The sequence below is a fragment of the Pelodiscus sinensis genome, chromosome 3 (assembly GCF_049634645.1).
Source record: "Pelodiscus sinensis isolate JC-2024 chromosome 3, ASM4963464v1, whole genome shotgun sequence".
Taxonomy (NCBI): Eukaryota; Metazoa; Chordata; order Testudines; family Trionychidae; genus Pelodiscus; species Pelodiscus sinensis.
The window spans coordinates 34,006,893-34,026,073 of record NC_134713.1 but is presented as its reverse complement, the minus strand read 5'-3'; the positions used below and the strand labels follow the sequence as shown (position 1 = coordinate 34,026,073).

Here is a 19,181-nt window from a genome sequence, read left to right as displayed (position 1 = left end):
ATAATGAGGAATCAGAAGTGGGTTCTAGCCAATGAAAGTTTATGTCCAGATAAATTTGTTAGTCATTAATGTGCCACAAGACTCCTCATAGTTTTTGTTGAAATAAACTAACTTGACTAACTCCTCTGAATTTGGTAACATGACCCATCATTGCAGCAAGCTGCTATTAAATCCTGGCTGGGAAATGGGAAGAGACCACTTATTGTCTTTATGGGTTTTCCGATTGGTGATGTGAGAATTAGCATGAAAGTGATGGTCATAAATTGAACTGTACTAAAATGAAAGGCTACTTCAAGACATGCCCAACAAGGAAAATTAGAGAACACCCCTATTGATCACCTACAGCCCCAGCTTAAACGCTTCTAGTGCATCATTGACAATCTACAACCTATTCTGGAAGACGATCCCTCACTCTCACAGGCCAAGGGAGACAGGCCAATCCTCGCCTACAGACAGCCCCCCCCAAACATGAAGCAAATACTTACCAATAGCCACACACCTCCCCACAGAGGCACTTACCCAGGAACCTACCCTGCAACAAACCCCATTGCCAACTCTGTCCCCACATCTATACAAACGAAACCAACATAGGATCTGACCACATAAGCCGCAACATCAGGGGCTCATACAACTGCACATCCGCTAATGTGATATTTGCCAGCAATGCCCCTCTGCCATGTATAATTGGCCAAATAGGACAGTCTCTGTGCCACCAGGATAAATGGACACAAATCAGATATCAGGAATGGCAACACACATGAACCCGTAGGGAAACATATTAACCTCCCTGGACATTCAATAATGGATTTAACAGAAGCTATTCTCCTACAAAAGAATCTTATCACTTCATTACAGAGGGAGACATCTGAACTCGAGTTCTTTTATAAGTTCAACATTATCAAATCAAGCTTCAGTAAAGATCTTACCTGTTAATGCACTGCAAAGGCAATTTCCTCACATTTTATATTCATTTTTCCAAATCACATGCTATGAATGGAACACATCCAGCCTGACTTAATTATCTTCATTAGCACTGGTCTTATAATTGATAAGTGACTTCTTTCACTGTTATATATATCCTGAATTCTGTAATTTGCACTCCAAATCATCTGATGAAGTACATTTTACCCACAAAAGCTCCCCCTCTGCAGACATCAATGAGATCTAGGATTTCCACACATGACAAGGAAGGGTCTCTCTTTTTCTGCCCTTGGGCAGGGGCTTCAGAGCTGGCTGCTGGCTTGCTAGCAGCCTTGGGGAGATCTGGGGTCAGCCATTGTTGCACAAACTGCTTCTGCAGTGTGGCACAGGGCTGGAAGGGCCTGTGTTGTGCCTCCAGAAGTTTCCCGTGTGGCTTCAGCTTTAAATGCTGCAGGGGAAGGGAAACAATAGAGTTTTGAGGGATGTGGACAGAGAATCCACCAGGGCATCAGTGAGAAGCCCCGGAGACCAATTATTTTGAAATGACCACAACTGCGCCATCCACACACACCCTATTTTTAAAAAGCTATGTTGAAATAAGCATTTTTCCTTGTGAAATGAGGGTTTGTTATTCCAGAATAAGAAGCCTGTTATTTCAAAATAATTTTGAAATAATGGGCTTGCTGTTTGGATGCTCACCTTCTTATTTTGAAATAACACTGTAGTGTAAACGTGTCCTAAGGTGCCACAGGATGTTAGTTGTTTTTATAGGTTTCTTATGTAATTAGAAAACTCACACATTAGTTCATCATTTACTTAGTTTGTTTGTAAAATCTTGTAGTGTGGTTTATAAAAACGTTTAGGTGGTTTTCCAAATGTCTAACCCACTAGCAATTTTTGTATGTAGGAAACCACTTTGCTTAGAGGATGACCAATGTTATACAGAATTAAATGACCAGAGAACTATTAAAGAATGTTAAGTGCAATAGTAAATGATCCCAAAAGTTACATCTAGAACAAAATGAATGAAGGTTCCATTGAAACTTTAATTTCTCATGTTGTTCTTCCTCATCAAAGAGCTTAAGAAGAAGAAAATAATTAAAAATAGCAAAAAAAACCCCAAAACATGTAAATTAGATGGCAGCTTCAAGATTACCTCTTGATTACTGATATTTTAGAAAATACTGACAGGGAGGAATACATATATTAAAACTCTTTTTTGAAGTATTGCTATTTATTTAAAGTAATAACCAATAAGGAAGTTTCACTGAAGGAGCATTTGCAGGATTTGCTGCAAATACTCTAGTTCAAGATATTAAGAGGATAAGGACAATGGGGCAGAGTTCAGGATGAAATTTTTTCTTAGCTCTTGACTTTTGATTTACGGCCGTCATTTCCATGCTAAACATAAAACCTGAGTTTTGCTAGTGGCTGATTTCTTAATGTTAAAGATGCATTAGTATGAATGTAATGCACATAACTTTGTTTTTCCACAGAACCATTTGTCTCTGCAATAATTGATAGAGCAATGATGTTTCCATTCAAGATGCAAACAAATTATAAGAAACTCAATCAGAATATTAATTTCAGGAACAGCAAAAGCAAAGCTATCCCTATAAATGATTTTGCTGGAGAAGGTTGTGTCTAAAAAGGGAAAATAAAAGAAATATGAAATAGAATTTGTCAAGATACAGTGAATAAAAGGAAAAATAATATGAACTTTGAAATGTCCTGTGAAATTCTGCCCTAAAGAAATGTTTAACCAAATATAAAACTCTTGTGCATGTTTCACCAAGGAATATGGTTATTTGGAATTTATAAAAGAAACTTTTTATTAATAAATGAAAATGATGGGAAGAATAGAATTTGATATTCTTAATATTAATGGAGCCTTTTAGTGCTAAAACTACATGATGTGTGGTTACTTAATGCATCTGACTGTAAAGGGGAATTAAATTTATAGAGCAGCTGACAAAAAATATTTGAGAAACTGAAGGAGATTTAAAAATCTACCTTGATATGAATTTGGAGAAGGATACATGTGTATTTTAATGCTTGGAAATACAAAAATAAGACTGAAGCTTTCGGGGGAGGGAGGGTGTTATTTGTATGCTTTGAACATGGGAATTCCTGCACAGTTAGGCAGAGCCTGAGTTTCATGTATATTTCATTCTGGAAATTGCACTTTTCATCGTAAACTTGAATTCCCCTCCCCCCAGCTTAATTTATTCTATTATCATCTGAGGAGGTTTTCCTGCCAGTGTAGGTTCTCCACCTCCCAACAAGTGATATTTCTGTTGATGGAAGAAGCCTTCTTGTTGACATAGATCTGCCTACACCGGAGGTTAGGTCAGTTGTACTTCACATCTTCATTGTGACCTTCACTTTGCATTGGAACCTTAAATAAGACATTGCATCTGTATTGAAAACCAGCCTTATTTTAATGAAATCAGTTTATTCTAAACACTATGTTCATGCTAAGATGGGAAACAGCTAAGACAGGGCTGTGATGTTGTGATGTTTTTGGGCTTGGGCTTCTAGCGGGCCATCTAAGGGTATATCTACATTGCATTCCTCTTTCGAGAGAGGAATGCAAATGCAGGAAAGCAAAATTGCAAATGAAGCACAAATTTGAATTTCCCATGCTTCATTTGCATAATTGCATCCGGTCGCTCTTTCGAAATACCCTCTTTCGAGAAAAAAAAATGCCATGTAAACATGGTTATTTTGAAAGAAACTCCTTCTTTACCATTAAATCTCGTTTTTTAAGGAGAAAGGGTTATTTCGAAAGAAGGGGTATTTCTTGAAATAACCACATCTAAACAGCATTTTTTATCTCAAAATAGGGTATTTTGAAAAAGCGGCCAGCCGCGATTATACAAATGAAGTGTGGGAAATTCAAATCCACGCTTCATTTGCAATTATGGTCGGCTGCATTTGCATTCCTCTCTCGAAAGAGGAAAGCAATGTAGACATACCCTCAGAGGACATTGTAGAAGCTCATGGTTTTATGGACAGTCAGTTGAAATGGGTAACAGAATAAAGTAGATCTTTTTACTAGCATCTTAGGTACTAATGAGTTGCTGAACACCATGCAGCACCAGATGTAACTGTATGTTATATGAACGTTGATTTTCAAAATGATAGTGTTAAATATTGGAGGGAAGGAATGATGTACCTTTAAGTGATGAGCTTCCCAGACAGAGAATCTAAGTAGGGCGATTCAGAAGCTCCTGATGTTATGCTGTACAGCCAGATAGAATCCATTGCAGAATAGGAGCACTGAGTGATCACTGAATGACACCATGGCTAACAATAAGAAAGCCATCAAGGACTATTGACTCTGATAATTTATCAATTAAGGTTGCTACCTGGCTACTTTTTAATGCTAGTGACTTGCTGGTCACTGATGATAACGTGCTTTTTTAAAAAAAAAAACCCTGGCACCAATGATCTCTCTGTAAACTGAGTTCATGAATGCTGGCATCTGTACAGGGATTTTGCAATTACTGGCATGCTCATGCCACATGACTGAGGGGGGAGAATAAACAACACCACATCCAGGTCTGCTCTGCATGCCAGGCTCTCAACCTGCCTGCCAACTCCTGTTGGTGCCAAAGACTGGGAAGCAGGATGAATCTGATGTTTGCTAGCAGAAAGGGATAAGAGGAAGGGAGGACAGGGACTCCAAGAGGAGAAAATAGGGATTCTCCCTCCAGAGGTAAGGCTTCTGTGAGGGAGTCATGGAAAGATAAGCAAGAAAGAGGCTCTGAACTGCCCTTAGCCTTCTCTCATCCCACATGCACCACTGCTTGCATGAACTGCTTTTAATGTGTCTCAGAGGAGGCAGCCCTACTCTCAGCTACAGACAGCCCACTAAAGCAAAGAACAGTTCATACAGAATCTTGGCTCAGGAAGTTTTCATAGACAAATTGGCTAGAGATTATTTTTAAGGGGAAGTGCTCTCTGTGAATGGTGGTCAGCCTCTGCCACATACAAAAAAGACTAATCTAAGGAGACATGGCCTAAGGATAGGGCCAATCCTGGACCTACCAGTTTACACATGTGGAGTTGCATTCAAGGTTTTTTGGTTTCTCACACATCTATTACTCTCTAGTAATAGTGAGTGAAGTGTCTGTGGTGAAGAAATTCCTTAGCTAAGTCTGTTTCTGCTTTTCTGCCACGTTGTCACTTAAAAGTTTTGGTAGAAGGCAGAGCTCCCACAGCTCAGCAAACACTGGGAGAATGTGCTTAGACAAGTAAGGCTTCATGAAGGATGAGCACTAATTCCAGGATATAAAGCAGCTGAACTGTGGGATCTCACTGATCAAGAAGTGTGTCAGACTTGAAGTCTGCCCCTGGGAACATGCTTGAGAGCTAGGAAATGTAACCAGAAATTTTTCACGTTATACCCCTGGGCTTCCTGCTGTCCCTCTCCTAGTTGGCTCCCCTATATATGCCTCTCACTGCAGCTCCCCCTATCTGTAGCAGGTCTTGAGGCTGTTTCTAAGTGAACTCTGTCAGCAGAGCAGAGGGGACATGGGCTACTGGAGCCAAAGTGAGGCCAGGCTGGCCGCAAGGAAGAAACTCTGGTGCAGGAACTGTCCCCAAGCCAGTGGCAAGAAGGAGCAATGCTGGCCACCTCACTGCCTACTCAGTCGCAGCACTGCTCGGGTTTGATCCCACAGTCCTCTCTAACCAGTTATGGCAAATGGACTTGCAATCCAACCCAAGTGGGCAATGGGATGGCCAATGCTCTTTCTCTTTGCTGCTGTCATTGGGAAGGCACAGCACTCATGGCTTTGTGCTCTTTTCACTGCTGTTCACAATGTGTAATGTGCATATGTCTATGGGCACCAATGCCACTCACTACCCAGATACAGGGGACTCAGATTCATGTGGGATTAACTGTGAGGGCCAAAAGAATTAAGGGTGGTCTTTCACTGTCTGACATTAAAACAATAATATTTTGGTCCATTTATTTTCCCACTGAGGCTGTGGTTTACTCAGTTTCTTGGCAAACAACAAAAGTGTCCAGTCAAATAGTGAATATTTATTGCTCAAACTCAAGAAAACACAAAAAGTTAAAATAAGCACGTGTATTGAAACTGAAATACCAGGAGCGAGAGAGGGTTTTTTTAAATTAAACTCCAGGGTTGACACAAGAACAAAAGGATCTGAAGTGGACATCAGTAAGTTTGCGCTTAAAATTAGACAAAGATTTCTAACCATCAGAGATGTGATATTCTGGAAAAGTTTTCCAGGGGAAGCAGTATGGGCAAAAAACCTAACTTGCTTCAAGACTAAGCTTTAAAAGTTTATTGAAGGAGTCTTAGGATGAAACTTCCTACAATGGACTGTGACTACCAATAGCAAAGATCCCCAATGGCTGGTGATGGGACGCTCAGAAGAACTCTGAGTTACTATAAATAATTCTTCCCTAGGCATCTGCCTGTTAGGTTTTGCCTACACGCTGTGGTCTAATTGCTCACCATATTTGAAATCAGGAAGGAATTTTTCCCAGACTGGCAAAAACCTTGTTTAGTTTTGTTTTTTGCCTTCCTCTGCAGCATGGGTCACTTGCAGATTTAAACTAATGTAAATGGTAGTTTCTTTGTAAAGTGATGTATTTAAAATAAGATTTAAAGGCTTCCATGACTTAGTCAGAGATTATAGGTGCATTACAGGAGAGACTGGCTGAGATTCTGTAGCCCGCTCTGTGCAGGAAGTCAGACAAGATGATTATGATGGTCTTTTTTGGTCTTAATGTCTATGAAACAGAGCGATTTGCAAAATAAACAACATTAAAATCTATTAAGATCTTTCTCCTTTTGGAGGCAAAATACCAATCTCTTATTTTCATTAACAATTGTCCTTTGATTAAAGGAAAGGATTGATTTTACTCTCAGTCTTGATGTATGATGTCCTGTTTTTAACAGATAGACAAGACAAAAGATGGAGGAGAAACTTACAGATTTTTGTTTATATTTAATGGCTGCTCAGTTAGAAAATGACGCATTGTTTCGCATATTGACCATGACACCTGTTGCTTTGTTCTAGTTCACATTCCAGTTGGAGAGATCATTTGGTAGGGTCTTTTCTCCTTACATAGGGCAAAGATGTGACCCTCTCATCTTATTGTGCTAATGCAGTGTAGTTGATTTTCAAAATTCAGTGAAAAGTCAAGAGATTAAGAGATAAGAGGAAAGAAGAGGAACAGAAGGTAATGCAAAAGAAAAGGAAGAACAAGATCTTATATGCATTTTTGATGCTGGCAATTAGATATTCCACTGACGGGACTTCCAGTCATGATGTCATGAGGATTTCCATGGTTAATTCCCCAAGAAGGCAAAAAAAAAAAGTCTTAAGTTATTGTGACGTTGTGAATTTTTACATTTGAGCTTACAATTAGGCTATATTTTTAGTCCTAGCCATCACAACAAAACTGTCTGGTGGTTTCCGAAGAGGGATAATTGAGTGAAGTTGTAACATATACTGTACATAGTTTTGTTGGACATATAGGATATTTAAAACTGTGATTGTCCAAACATTATCGCCTTCTGATTCAGCTGGATATAATTTACCATACTGTTATGGAAGCTGGAACGCACTTGAGTGAATTATCAGGAGGCAGTAAGATTTGTTACTCAATTTCCAAAGAGACACACATCATTAGATCACTGCATATTTGTTATGAAACATTAAATTAGATAGTTTTCTGTACACAGAATCATCTGTAGGGAATTATATAGGCTGATGGGAATTACTGTCCTGCCATATCACTTGCAAGTGTAAAATTGTACAGTTTCCACATTAATAGAGCAGTATTGATCAAGTGTTAATCCAGTATTTATCATTTTAGTTTGTGCTGTAAAGCACATTTAAGGCATTTTCCCTAATAGCTATATTTTGCAGTTTGATTGTATTTTCCAATTTTTGAAGTAAATTGGTGTAATATAAATGGTGCCCAATTGTAACCAATCAGGGTATGATTCACCCCACTGCATCTACATGTGTCACACATCATGATGCTTATACCTTTCTCTCATTTTTCATGAGTCTGCTTGCCCAATCCATCCAATGGCTTGCCTAGGTAGCAATCTGTAGGGATACAGAGATCTAGAACCTGGAGTTGTGGGAATTAGGGTGACCAGTGACATCACATCACAACTGTGTATCCAGATGAAGTAGCACTCAACAATTACTGGTGGGTTAGACACTGTAGTAAGTGTTGCCCAAACTGGCCAGAGTGCCAGAACCCTGCAGCAGTATGATTGGTCTACATCAACTATTTTAAACAGGAAGTTCCCCCAAAGAGCTGTCTGAGCAGCAATATAGACTATGTCTTTTTCTGCTACATACCTCGTCTTTTTCTGCTACATACCTCATCTTTTGCCTTCTGTCTGTGAAGTTAGGCAAAGGATATGGTGATACACACATATCACATTCATACTGTAATTGAAGGTAGCCAGTAGATGTGGTGAAGATTATTTCTGACTCACAGGTGGCTTAAGCTGGCCAGGTGTCAGCTTCCTGGAAATTGACCACAAGGCTTACAGCTATCCCTAAAGTCTCTTAGATCCACAGGAGGGCTACTGCCTCTGATTCAATCCCAGGTTTCACATACTGTTACATCCCTTCCAGGAGGAGATGATCTTCCTGGCCGCTTGTCAGTTAATTATATAATTTCCAGGGTCTTTGCCTTAAAAGGTCACATATGCTAAACTGCCTTTGGTTGGGTATTTCTCATTCACACCTTACATTTCCTCCACAGGTTACATACATATTCATAAGCATACATTAAGCAATGTGATTTCTAGGTGAAATCCAGCCTCATGGCCTTAACTAACAAGAAACCGGCCATACATTGTATTGTTTGACATACTAAAGAGGGAGGGAGAGGAGGAGTGCTTGCATGAGATGAGTGATGCCCGTTACATGGAGTCGCATAAAAGTTAATTCTTTTCCACAGTATGCATGTGTGGTCTTTTATAAAATCGAAATGAAGAGTGAATTTTGCTTTCTACTTCTATGTCTCTCTTTATCAAGTTGGGGATGAGGAAATTTCCATTTTCTCTACTGTGGAGGAGTAGGCAATCTGTGCCTTTGGTTAGTCAGAAGGAGAACAGTTTTTTAGGTTTCTTTATGCTGTTTAATATTGGTAAGGAGATACATCATTCTAAGAAAAATAACATAACCAATTTTGTCGTGCCTACTCAGTTTGAATAGTGTCTCACTTCACAAGTTATCATACTGATTTCAAATAAGAAAGTTATCACTCTACCTGAGTAAGGATAGCAGAATCTGATGTCAAGTAACATGCAAGACACAGTTAGAATAAGAGATCAACAATCACAGACAATTAAATAGATTATTACCATAGTCTGCTGAGATACTAACCACAAGCTGGGGGGAGAGAGAGAGCATTAACGATCAGGATAAAGAGAGCAAAAACAAACCTAAGTTATATAGATAATATGAAAGAACATTAAGACTCAATCTGAAAAATTAATTCTGAGTTCTGGTGGAAAGTACACCACAGCATGACTTGCATGAGAATTAAATATCAAACACACAATGGCTGGGACTGTAAGGTATTAGCAAGGGAATATATTAGAAGAAAATATAGAGGAGAAAAATAAGAGATAAAAGTTTGAGACAGTCTTTGTCAAAACAAAGGATATTTATAATTTATTTCAAAAACATTTTCTATGGATTCAACTGAACAAAAAGAGGTTAAAGAGGAGATACATACTTAGACTCTGAGAATCAGAATCTTGATTTGCTGGTATGCAACTTACATGTTCTCCAGAATATGATAGACGGGCTTAATCATGAAAACTGGGGAAAAGGATTTCCCATTATTGAAAGCAGAAGGAAATGTTCACTAAACAGTAAGAGAAGGAAATAAGTCTTCAAAGGAAACTTTTAACAGCATTAAAATGCAACAGTATTTATTGGACTTGTGTGTTGTTCATACTGGCCCTGATTTGGTGTCATACTCTGACCGCTTTTCACTGTTTCTCTAGTATTAAGCAGCCCAACACTAATCAGATTCATTCCACGTAAGTTTTCCCATGCATAGGGTGAATTTGGGTTTATAGAAGCTAATATAGCTAATCCTATACTACCACTTCCATTAGTACACAGGGTATTGCTGGGAATCCCTTGCATCCTGGTAATGACCAATGGTCATGAGGCTGGTAGCAGCAAGTACACAGTTGTTTCTCAAACGTGCCATGAAGTAAAGCCACACCAAGATAAGCAAAGTGTTGTATTTGACTACTCCATAGTTGCTGATGAAAATCTGGCCCTGAATATGCTAATATTATTGATATAATGATACATTTATTTAATTTTACAGAAATATTATGATATTATGGAGAGTGATCAAGTTATGTGATATTATCCTGCTTGACTGTCATATGCGCTTATGTGATATTATCCTGCTTGACTGTTCCACAAAATCCTACCTTCCTACCTTGATGGTGTGGGGGTGAACAGCACAGTATTGTAGAGTGTATCATCTGGCAGGTAGCTATTGCAAGTCACAACACAAGAACTCTATCATCTGATTTGTACATCAATATTTATATTGAAATCAGAAAATCAGTAAAAGTGGATGTTATTGGGATATTTGAAACAAGAACAAAAGATCTCATTACACTGTGAAAAAGTGAAGGGTAAGTATTCCTAGGAAGATCATTCAACAATAGAGCAAGGACTAGAGGTGTTGGATTAATTGTCAGGAAAGAAAGCATTCCAAGGATAATCTGCTGCGACAGCATATCATGCAGTTCTCATGCTTCAGAAGGCAAATGAAAATTATTCAGGTGTATGTTCCCACGCAGCAAGCAGCAGATGAAGAAATGGAACATTTTTACAAAGTGGCGGAGGAGGCAATGTAGAAAAGATCCACCTACACAATCACCCAAGGAGATTTCAATACAGTAAAGGAAAGTGAGAAGGAAAAGTATATGGGAAAATTTGCAAAAGGTGTTAGAAATGACTTCAAAGCATGACTGGTTGCATTCAAAGAGACAAAGCATCTTTACATAATGAATATGATATTTCAAAAAGAACATCAGAAGTGGACAGGAAAAAGCCTGGATGAAGTCACATCAAATCAATTAGATTATATACTGATGGATACCAAAGAAGTCTTCAATAATATAGCAACAATAGGAGAACAAATCATTTACACAGGTTCAGAGTATCATATGTTGCACTTAAAACCATATGTTGCCAATGACTTCAAAGATGGAGTCAAGAGAAGCAGAAACTGAAGCAAAATGGCATTTCAACAAATATGGCATTTACACTGGGAGTGACATGGATCTTGAGTAGGAGGTCAATAAGGACATCGATTAAGAGTATGAAGAATTTACCTCATGTTTAATCTCAGCAGCTAAGAAGGCAAAGGCATCAAAAACTATGGGATGTGTAAGGAAATTGTGAATCTGATGAGGAGGGCATGCATATGAAATTAAAAGGGAAAAGGAGTGAAGAAAACAAAACACCGTGTAAAGAAATTCACATGAAGATCAAAGAAGACTGTGAAAACTCTAATAAGAAGAAACAGAGAGGCAGCCAAAAAAATTGAAATTTGAAGACAGCAGAAAGAGATGTTAGGCTGAAATAGGTTATCTCAGCAGCATTGAAAGATGAAACCATTGAAAGGATATCGGAAAGGATCAAGATGAATGAATATGTATAAAATTTTACAATAATCTCTATTTCTCACATGTCAATGTCCAGCATATCCATCAAGCCAGCAGGCTACAGAAGAAGTTCCCAAAATCCTGTGGGAAGAAATCACTGTGCAGTTTGTAACATTAAGAAAGGGAAGTGCCTGGAAGTGGATGATAGTTGATGGAATAGTTCAAAGCAGGTGAAGATTCTCTCTTCGAAGTACAATGTTTCACAGTTTACATCAATAGCAAGCATGTTACAGAGGCATGGAAGAAATAAAAAACAATACTATTGATAAAAAAGCAAAACAAAATAATCGAACAACTGTCAACCACTCACACTCTTCTCACAAGTGTACAAGGTCATACTCAAGTGTACCCGTGACATATTCAATTGGATTTAAGACAGTCTTGAAATGAACGAATGTTTCTGCTCAGGATATTGACAATTGATATGTATGTGATTAGTAATCACTGTCTACTATAATCCAATTAAACAGTTTGTCTAAGTTATCATGACTGTTTTCAGAGGTGCATTATATGCTGCATGAAGTAGTATTTCCTTTTGTGATCTCTTACTTAGTTTAATCTAATGTTCCCTTATTTCATACTATGAATGCTAAAAGGAAAGATTTGATTAACTCTGTAATTTTGATTTTTTTTCAACTGAAGTCACGTTTTTTCAAACTAAATACTCGTAGGGTATGTCTACACTAGCCCCCTAATTCGAGCTAGGGAGGCTAATGAGGGCGACCGAAATTGCAAATGAAGCACAGGATTTAAATATCCTGCACTTCATTATCATGTTCCCGGGTGGTCGCCATTTTTGGAAATTGACTAGCCCAGAATAACTGCCCGTGTCCACACATGGCAGTGAAACGGGAGTTCAAAGTAAAGCCCTAACTTGAATTAGCTGTTATTCCTCCTGGAATGAGGTATAACAGCTAATTCGAATTAAGGGATTTACTTTGAACTCCCGTTTCATTGCCGCTTGTAGACGTGGGCAGGTATTCCGGGCTAGTCAATTCCCATCTTAGACTGGAGAAGCCTTTGTTTTGGATCATTCTGTAACAGAAAACTGTTTATCCAGTGACTAGTATATCTACTATATTGTATCCACTGACCTGGGTCAGTCTATAAATATGGGCTACCTGAAGAGTGTGTGTGTGTACATGCTTCATTTAACTCATTGCTATAGGCTGGGGCTGAGGATGAGGGTTTTGTTTACAGGCTGTCCTGGGGACAGAGGACTACCTCAAGTCATGCTCTCTGCAGCAGCTTGAGGGCTAGGTGAGAAGCACCTGTCCATGGCTGTTGCAGTTCCAGTGGGCATAGCTGGGAGAGGGATGCATGTCACCTGCCTGGAGCAGGTCCAGGTTCATCTGTTTCCTGTGCTCCGCAGCCAGAGTGATGAATGCAGCAAACTGTGAACTTTCCCCTCACTCTCAATGAAGGAGAACAGCCAAGTTATAATAAGAGGAAGCGGTATACAGAAATTGGTGGTTCTGGCTCTTTCCGTTTAGGAGGAGTTCTTGAACAAATGGATGGACAGGTAGACAGACAGATGGACAACCTTTCTCAAATATATATTAAATATATGTGCCTTATCTCATAGTGTAGATGTGCCCTGATGGTATTTTGATCACAGGCCCCAGTTTGAGAACTTTAAAGTCACTGGAAGTATCCTAATTTACATAAGGCTATAACTTACCTTCCAGGTTTACCACATGATATTTTTAATTCTTTTATATGAAATGACATAAGTCAGCAAAGCAATATTTTCACTTGTAGTTTGAACCACATAAAATTACTTTTTTTCCCAGGAACTGTTGACACAGTGAAGTTAAATAATTGCTGCGGGGTTTATTTTATTTTATTTTATTTTATTTTATTTTATTTTATTTTAATGACAATTGAAAGACACTCCATCATTTTCTGGCATGTCCAGGGAACCGTTATCTAGCACAGGAACCTAAACATTTCTTTTTCTTCAATGTCAAGTACACTTTCAGAATTACAGTCGCCTTTTGATCTTGCAATATTCTTGTATTTGGATTTACACTTGGTGATTTTTCTTTTCTTGGAGCTGCAGCTCTGCAGTAGTTGGTTTGTACATACATTGCCATACAGATAAATCTTAGATGTCATAACTAGTCAAGGGACCTAACAGCTTCAACCGGCCCCTAGACAAAGGGAGACAGCTCCGTGCTCCCAGAAGGTATGTGGCCTCTGGTGGGAGGAGCAAAACCAGGAGCTGTGCTCCGTAGTGCTCCCAGGACTGCAATGCACCGCCATGCTCTCACTGCTCCCAGGACCGCAGTGCATCCACCCCACCTTCAGCACTATCTAGAGCACACACTGCCATGCCCTTTGCCTCCATAGGCAGCCCTAAGAGATGCCCAGAGCATGCTGCTCAGTGTTCCAATGTCAATTTAAAGGACCCAGGGCTGTGGGTACCACTTCATTAGCAGTGACAGTAGCCAGGAGCCCCAGATGCTTTTGGAATGCTAGGCCCTGGGGCAAGAGTTCCCTTTGCCTCCCTCCCCCCCCCCCCCCCCCCACCTCTTTAGTGGGCCTGTTACTAATAATTCTTTATCATTTTAAGCTGTTAATTTTGTGGACCATTTCAAACAAGTAAACTGGGCACTGTGGAATATTTGCTGCAATCCCGTGTATTTTAAATGTATTTGAGGAATTGTGATGTGTTTATTTTTCTATAAACTTTGACAGAGTAGAGTCATTAATCCACCTTGTGATAACACATCTGTTTGCTTCCATTATAAATTAAATGGATGATGTTTGAGTTCAGAAATAATTCAGCTAACAAAAGGACCACATTTTCAAATGGCCTCAGCCTGCCCTTTATGGCCTCTTCTAGCAAAATGTCACCACATGCCTGAACATAAGAAAATTAATAGTCCCTGTGATGTACAAGTTCGGTTGAAATTCTCAGTGCATATTTTCATAATTTTGATTGAATTCAAATGAGTTTTTCCCTGCTTTTTGAGCAAAAATGTATCCAAATTGTTCTTTGTTGTGTGTGCCAACATTTTGAGTGAAAATCAGTTGCGGAAGTGAAATTGTAAGATTGTATGACATAATTTAGTTATCTACTGATCAGCACTGTAAATCAGACATGGTGATTAGATGTCCAAATTCTTATACTGTACATGACAAACATAACTTTATTCTCTGATGCTGTAAAGACTTGTGCAAGCAGAATTTCATCATTTAAATACTATAAACAGATTGTTTATTAGAAGGAATTAGAAAACCAGTTCAAGTTAAATTAAAACTGCCCTGAAAATGTACTGGAAATTTAAACTGAACTAGATGAAATCTTTTTTTGGGAAATTCAAAGTCCAGTTAACTACTGTTTCAGTATATTTTTTTCTTTTCATAGTACCTATGCATTTCTCTGTGCTGCATATGGAATTGAAATCAGAATGACCATCATACCATGAGACTTCAACCCAAAGTTTGCAGATACTTGAGAGTTCTGGGTATGTCATGTAGAAGGATGTATTCAAACGAAACATTTTGACATTGATCATTGCAGTAATATGGAATAACAATACAAGCACTAATTCGGCAAAAATACATAAGGACCTCTTCAGCAAAGTACAGTGAATGTTAAGCCTGTGCTTAAAAATAAAATATATGATTACATGTTTTACTAAATAGGAAAGGGATTTCTTAAGTGCTAGATTTGGAGCCATAATACTTTACAGTTCTATGACATCTTGCATTCAAATAATTTAAAACACTTTACAAATAGTAAAGATACAAGTCCTCACAACAACTCTCTGTGCTCCATTTTATAGACTGGAAACTGTGCCACATGTGATATCTGCATTGCAAACAAAACAAAAAACAAAATAAAAAAAAAGCATGTGTCTACCCTTGGATGGACACATTTTAAATAACTATCTTGGTATAAAATCTTACTGGAGATAAGGCACAGGTGCATTTTAACTTTAATGCAGCCTGTCAAGGCCAAAACTATGTCTTCACTTGGATTTACTTTGACTAGCTACATTGAAGTATAAAGTAATGTCTTGTCTCTGCTGAAAGTTTATATCCAGATGACTTCATCAATGTAAACATGCGTCTATTTTTTTGCACCAAAGATATAACCATAAAGAGGGTAAGTGTCTTATCCAAGTTTTCATACATGTACTATGTGGAGAACCAGAAAGAGAATATCAGTCTTCTAACTTCTTTGTCTGAACCTTAAACAAAAATAACCTCTTTATCTTGATCAACTGTTTCATAGGAGAAGAACATGTATAGAACCTTACCAAATTCACAGCCATGAAAAATGCATCATGCACCATGAAATCTGGACACACACGTACACACACACACATACCTACATCATGAAATCTGGTCTTTTGTGTGCTATACTGTACAGACATCACAGGGAAGACCAGCATTTCTCAAAAGTCTGTCACAAAAGGGGAGTTGCAAGGATCTAACTGAGCAATTTTAGGGGGGTCAGTCATTGCTACCCTTACTTCTGTGCTCTCTTCAGACCTGGGCAGCCAGAGAGTGGCAACTAGGAGTGCCAGCAGCCTTGCTGGGCCCTGAACAAGGTGAGGATGCTCCGTATTCCTGGAAGGGGCAGGGCCTCAGGAGGAAGGGGCAGGTCTGGGTGCAGTTAGATTTTAGGGCTGCCTGGAGTGTACCACATCATTGATTTATTTTGAGTTTTGGTCCCATCTAGAGATTGGTTTTCTGGGTGCTGAGCTCTTATAGGTGAGACCTCCTGGAACTGAACTGGTTCAAAGTCTGTGTTTCTCCACAGGGAGGTGGTGACCCCAAATCTGTGCCTTCTCTGGGGGAGACCTGAGGATCTGGCCCCAGCAGGACAGGGTGGTGTGGAGCCCTAGGCTGTGTCCAGACTCCATGCCTCCTTCGACGGAGGCATGTAGATTAGCCACATCGGAAGAGGGAAATGAAGCCACGATTAAAATAATCGCGGCTTCATTTAAATTTAAATGGCTGCCCCGATCTGCCGATCAGCTGTTTGTCGGCAGATCGGGAGAGTCTGGACGCGATGCCCCGACAAAGAAGCCTTTCTTCATCGACACAGGTAAGCCTCGTGAAACCAGGTTTACCTGTGTCGATGAAGAAAGGCTTCTTTGTCGGGGCATCGCGTCCAGACTCTCCCGATCTGCCGACAAACAGCTGATCGGCAGATCGGGGCAGCCATTTAAATTTAAATGAAGCCGCGATTATTTTAATCGCGGCTTCATTTCCCTCTTCCGATGTGGCTAATCTACATGCCTCCGTCGAAGGAGGCATGGAGTCTGGACACAGCCCTAGAGGCCAGGAAGGTGCATATCAGTGGCATGATCAGCACACAAGAGGAGAATCTTAAGGGGGCTTCTGTAATTCAGCCCATCACATCCCAACTCCTTTTTGAGTCAATTACAATAGTGTGAAATTTCAGATCGAAACAGCTGAAATCATGACATTTACAGTTTTTAAAATCCTATCACTGTGAAATTGATCCAAATGAACTGTGACTGTAGTAGGGACCTAAAGATGTAGCTATAATTTTTTTGGCTCTGCCACATTTGATTTGACATATGACCTGAGCAATTTATAGTGTCTGTGTCCCATTTTTCCTCCCAATTATTGTAAAGAGCTTCCTCCCCGAAGTCATTGAGATCCTTAGCTTTGGAAGGGTCATTAGCACTGTGAATTATTATCATGATAGCATTCTGTATATGACTCTGCAATAGGATCCAATTTATTGTCCACCAATGACTGGGAATACCAATGTGAGTTAACAAGGTTTGAAAATTAGCAAGTAAACAAATAAATATGATTGTAAAATATCAAGGAACTTGCATCATCAAGTGTTCTTCATTCCTTTAATTTGGCTATGACCTTTGTTACTAGAAGATTTACCTGTCATTGCTTGGATCCTTCAGGGCTGGGGCTGGTGAAATGGAGTGTGTGTGTGTGTGTGTGTGTGTGTGTGTGTGTGTGTGTGTGTGTGTGTGTGTGTGTGCGCGTGCGTGCAGGAATCAGGGTTGGGAGTGAGGAGGAGCTCAAAGCAGGGGATGGGATTGCAGGCATCGGAGCGGGGGGCTATGCAGGAGTCAGGACACAAGATTGGGAAGTGTTTGTGTGGGGGTGGGGGTCCCAAGGCAGGAAATGAAGGTGGACAGCAGCTGTTTCCAGGACCAGCTTGGGGAGGCAGGGATCCACACTGCTCTGCTGCTTCAAGCCAGGATGGTGGGGGCTGCACTGCCCAGCCAGTGGTTGCTCTCAGGACAGCAGAGGCACACTTGCTTGCTTCCTCCCTGAGGTCATTGTGAAGTATAGCTATCCTTGCAATCACAGCCCTCACTCTCCATTTGATGAGAAACAATCGTATTCCATGAACATCCCATTGTCCTGAAACAGCCAACCATTGTCTTGCTGTAGGTTTTGGTATACCAAATTTGGTGGTCCTGTCTCTAATCATTTAGGAGGAGTTCTTAAACAAACAGACTTCTAGACAGATGGATGGTCAGACAACAGACATAGAAACACTTTCAAATAACTAGATGATAACAATATGCTAGCGTAAGCAATCTGTGCTATAGTTTGTAGGTGGGTATGAAAGTAGTGTGATATATTTTGTTAAAGTAATGAAGTGTCTGAACTTTCAGTTGCTGATGAGTGCTGAAGCAATATTTTGCTGAGAATTATTGAGTTTACACAATAGAAAAGTGAGAATTGTAAGGTCTGCTGTACTTACTGCACTGTTTCTCACTGCATTAACATTTTAATGAAGTTACAGTTCAGTAAAAGAGTGTAGAGAAGCAATAGCACTATGTTGATATGGAATAATTTTTAAATAAATTGACTGATAATGGACATAATTATGGATTCAATAACAAAGCTAGACAACAAAGTATGAATCATGCTAGCATAAAAATGTGACTATATAGCAACATGTTTCTGTGTTCAGTCTGCTCTGACTGCATTGTTTCAGTTCCATGATTTGATCACATTCAAAGTTTGTAATATAAATAAATCATTTCTTCTCTTCAATTCTCACCTGGGGCTGAATCCTGAAGTTCCTACATGAGTTAATGCATCCCTTACTCAGGCTAAATTCTTACTTGCTTCCAGTAAGGTTTCATGTTGTGTGAGGGCTGAAGGCAAGACTTCAAAAGTGCCCTGGCTCTTGTGCTCGTCAGTTACTTTCATACTTTGGAAATTCCATGCTGAGTACAAAAAAATCAATAAGGCATCTACTTTGGCCATTGACATTTTGAAGATTTGCAGAGCATTATATTTAGGGCCAGACAAGATATTTCAAGCCATGTTAAAGACCCTATATTCAGGTTGGTGTTGTGAATTTAAGCTTACTAGCTAGTGTACTATTACTACACTGAAATATGGTTCTTGAGGGTATATCTTGCTCAGAAAGAGAAAATGAAATCTTACTTTTTCCCAAATGTCGAGATTACTTAAAATGCATAAAACAACATTTAAAATAACTGTAAAATAATAACAAATGTATTTGCAACTACTTTTAAAGGAAATAAAAAAATGTGAGATGAA

General features: G+C 39.3%; 1 protein-coding gene across 3 annotated transcripts in view; it reads left to right on the top strand.

Annotated features, from left to right (window-relative positions):
- SNTG2 (syntrophin gamma 2) overlaps positions 1 to 19,181 on the top strand; it is a 463,781-nt gene that overhangs the window by 364,324 nt on the left and 80,276 nt on the right. The window lies entirely within an intron of this gene.